The sequence below is a fragment of the Nicotiana tabacum genome, chromosome 11 (genome assembly GCF_000715075.1).
Source record: "Nicotiana tabacum cultivar K326 chromosome 11, ASM71507v2, whole genome shotgun sequence".
Classification (NCBI taxonomy): Eukaryota; Viridiplantae; Streptophyta; class Magnoliopsida; order Solanales; family Solanaceae; genus Nicotiana; species Nicotiana tabacum.
Genome location: NC_134090.1, coordinates 40,378,130 through 40,382,606, shown reverse-complemented (window position 1 = coordinate 40,382,606; position 4,477 = coordinate 40,378,130).

The window sequence follows — 4,477 nt, the reverse complement described above, 5'->3', positions numbered from 1 at the left end:
CCGTACAACATGAGTTAGGTACTCGGGTCGAGTTGAGCACAACATTTCACCCTCAAATGGTGAATAGTCCGAGCACACTATTCAGATACTGGAGGATATTCTTCGTGCATGTGTGATGGAGTTAGGGGGTTCTTGGGATCAGTTCTTTCCACTTGTGAAGTTTGCCTACAACAATAGTTATCAGTCGAACATTCAGATGTCCCCATATGAGGCTTTGTATGATAGACGATGTCGATCTCCAACGGGTTGGTTCGAGCCGGGCGAGGCTAGGCTCTTGGGTATAGACTTGGTTCAGGATGCATTGGAAAAGGTTAAAGTGATTCAGGATCGAGTTCGTGCAGCCCAGTCCAGACAGAAGAGTTATGCGGATCGGAAGGTTCGCGATGTTGCATTCATGGTTGGGGAGCAAGTTCTTGCTCCGGGTTTCGCCTATGAAGGGAGTTATGAGGTTCGGGAAGAAGGGCAAGCTGAGCCCAAGGTTTATTGGCATGTTCGAGGTGTTGCAGCGAGTTAGGGAGGTTGCTTATGAGCTTGTGTTTCCTCCCAGTCTAACAGGAATTCATCCAGTATTCCATGTTTCCATGCTCCGGAAGTATCACGACGATCCGTCTCATGTGTTAGATTTCAGCTCAGTTCGATTGGACAAGGACTTGTCTTATGTTGAGGAGCCGTTGGCCATCTTGGATAGGCAAGTTCGAAAGTTGAGGTCAAAGAACATTGCTTTAATAAAGGTTCATTGGAGGGGTCAGCGAGTCGAGGAGGCGACTTAGCATGATATACGCAGTCGTTACCCTCATTGTAATGACATGAATGGTCACTTTGCCTTCTAAAATCCGTTACCCTAAATAAGACTTCCCGTACTTGCTTTTACTGATTTATGACTTGCGGGTATGGTTGGTTCGGGATTAGGAAGAGTTTAGGTTGAAATCGGAATACTTGGTTCTTTAAAGTTGGCTTAAAGGCCAAGTTTGACTTCGGTCAAAATTTTGAGTAACGACCTTGGAATCAGGATTCGAACGTATGATGATTTTGGACTTGGGCATATGGACGGATTGGGTTGTGGATTACCCGGGAGCGTTTTGGCACGTAATAGTAAGTTGGTTCTTTAAGAATTTTAAAGTTCTTGAAATTTGGTTTGGAGCGGGTTTTTATGATATCGAGGTCCGAATGGAATTTCGAGATCGGGAATAGTTCTATAGTGTCATTTAAGACTTGCACACAAAATTTGGTGTCAATCGGAGTAGTATAAGTACGTTTTGGCGCGTTATAAGTAAATTGGGGAACTTGAAATTCATACGTTTGAATCAATTGGTATTAGGGTGTGAATCCTAGTTTTAATGTTGTTTTTGGTGTTCTGAGGGTACAAGTGAGTCCGTTTTATCATTTCAAAACTTGTCGGTGCGTTCGGGCAGGGACTCGGGGACCCCGAGAGTCAATCAGACGAGGCTCGAGTTGAGTTAGAAATTTTTGGAAGGAGTTGAAGCTCCAGGCATCTATCATAACCGAACCTGTGGTTGACCAGCCGCAGGTGCGAGATCGCAAAAGCGGTCGATCCTTCGCAGGTGCGGCCCCAGGGGAGGAGCCCAGGAACTACAGATGCGGCTCCTTTTCCGCAGAAGCGGATTCGTAGAAGCGGCCCTAGACCGTATATGCGGCCCCCAGCCAGCCCAGGCAAAATCTGCAGAAGCGGAAACTTCCTCGCAGAAGCGAGACCACAGGTGCGGTCCCCTAACCGCAGGTGCGGAAATCGATGAAGGTAGTGCCTTCATTTAATACGGGAATGTGTCATTTTTGACACATTTTATTCATTGTTTGGGCAATTTAGGAGCTTAAAAAGAGGATATTTCAACCTAGCTTTGTGAGGTAAATAATTTCCACCTAATAAGAGCTTAATACATAGTTTATGGGTAGGTTACAACATGTAAATTAGTGGAAATTATGGGATTAGAGTAAAAACCTAGGGTTTTGATAAAAACAAGATTTAACGATGAAATTTGTTATGGAATGGAGTAAAAATCATATATTCTTGATCATTAGGTTATAGGTAACAACTTTCTTCAAAAATTTCTGAAATCCGGGCATGTGGGCCCGGGGATAAATTTTAGGAATCTTGTAATTTGGATTGGGGAATCCACTCTAATGGCTGGGATATGGACTTTTAAGACTATATTGATTAGTTTTTATGCTATTTGGATAGTTTTGGAGTGTTTGACACCAAATTACGAATTGAGGCATAAGTGTAGACCGGAAAGTAGACCGTGAAGCAAGGTAAGTCTCTTTTCTAACCTTGTAAGAGGGAATTGTCCCTATAGGAGAAATAATTGAATATTTTCCACTAATTTCGGGGGCTACATACACTCTAGGTGACGAAAGTGCGTGCGTAGCCACTATTATGCTTAAGTCTGGGTAGTCTAGGACCCAAAAGCATGCCTTATTTGCCATATTTGTAACTTTATCACTAATTTAGATTCTTTGAAACATATCGAACTTGGAAAATGAATTTATAAAAGCTAAATATCATTTTCTTGACTGCTAAAGAGAAGCTTGACATTCCTTTGGATAATTGCTTTCCTGATAAATTATTGATTGACTGCTTGATATATTTATCTGTGTTTGACCGCGTCGCATGTATGATTCTCGAGCGGGGTAATAGATGAATCTATGGTTTGCGCCGTTCAACCCTCCGGCAGTGCAGACTTTATCTTTATGTTGGATCAGGACGTACGACCTAGGCATTATTTGCGCATGCTTCTTGCCTGGCATTTTCTGTGATTTGAACAGTTTTAAATGCCTTGAAATATAAACTGTTAACTGAGATATTATCTAGGAAAGAATCTATCACTTCCTGTTATAAATTGTTATTTAATATGACATCCATGTTTAGCATAACACTTAAATCATATTATTATTGACCCTAGTAAGTATCAAGTCGACTCCTCGTTACTACTTCTTTGAGATTAGACTGGATACTTACTGGGTACATATTGTTTATGTACTCATACTATGCTTCTGCACTTAAATGTACAGGATCTGAGGCAGGTACATCTAGCTACCAGTCCGGCACGTGTTCCTGATACTCGACCGAGATTTCACAGTGAGCTGCCCCTTCTGAGCTATTCAGCAGCATGCCGGAGTCTCCTATTTTGTTATTACTGTCTATTCTGTTTCATGTAGTAGGTTAGTTACACTCGTTTGTATATTTTACTAGTTGCCCTAGTACTTGTGATACTAGTTCCTGACACACACATTGGTAGACTATTCTTTTGGGTTGTATATCTTTTATTATGAATTGCTAATTATCACTTATCTTAAATTTAAGTTAAGAAAATGTTGGGATTATTTTGGTAATATAAATAAGAACACACTAATATCTTCAGGTTGGCTTGCCTAGCAACGGTGTTGGGAGTCATCACAACCTATAATGGAATTTGGGTCGTGACAATATGGTATTAGAGCACTAGGTTCACGTAGGTCTCACAAGTCATGGGCAAACCTAATAGAGTCTTGCGGATCGGTACGGAGACATATGTACCTATCTTCGGGAGGCTATGAGGTGCTAGGAAACTACTCTTTATTAATCTTCTATCGTGCAGTTGATGGTATACTAAATTTCTTCTTTTATTCTCTCACAGATGGTGAGGACGCACACAGCAGACGTTCCAGACCCGGGAAGAGCTTCTCCCCTCATTGTTAGAGGCCGAGGTAGAGGCCGGGGGAGGGCACCAGCCCGAAGTAGGGGACGAGGGAGTCCCAGAGCTGCTCTAGTTGCACCGCCGGTGGATCCTGTAAGGGACCCTATTGTTGAGGAGCAGGGCAAGGTGCCCGCAGTAGTGCCTGCCCCGACGGATTTCATGACAACGCCAGGCTTCTAGGAGGTCATGGGCCGTATGCTGCGGTTCATGGACTCCATGACTCAGGCTGGTTTATTTCCAATAGATCCAGCCATATCTCAGGCAGGATGGGGAGCACAGACCCCTACTGCTCAGGCTCCTGGGCATGCAGCTGCAGTATATCAGACTCCGGGTACACTACCCGTGGGCGGGGCCCAGCCAGTTATCGTAGCAGTGTTACTCGAGCCTAGACCAGCTGCTGATGGTGATCCATAAAAATTATTGGACAGATGGACTAGGCTACACCCTCCTATCTTCGGGGGTGAGCGTCATGAGGATGCCCGGGATTTCATTGATAGGTGCAGGGACAGACTATACAACATGAGGATATTGGAGTCTCATAAGGTTGACTTCACTACATTCCAGCTGAAGGGTAGGGCCCGTAGATGGTGGCAATCTTATGTTCTTGGCAGACCAGCGGGTTCTCCTCCCTATCACTTGGGATCAGTTTACACAGCTATTCCTGGATAGGTATATTCCACCCTCTAAGAGGGAAGAGCTGCGGTATCAGTTTGAGCAGCTTGAGCAGGGTTAGATGTCGGTGACTGACTATGAGGCGAGGTTTTCTGAGTTATCCCGCCATGCAC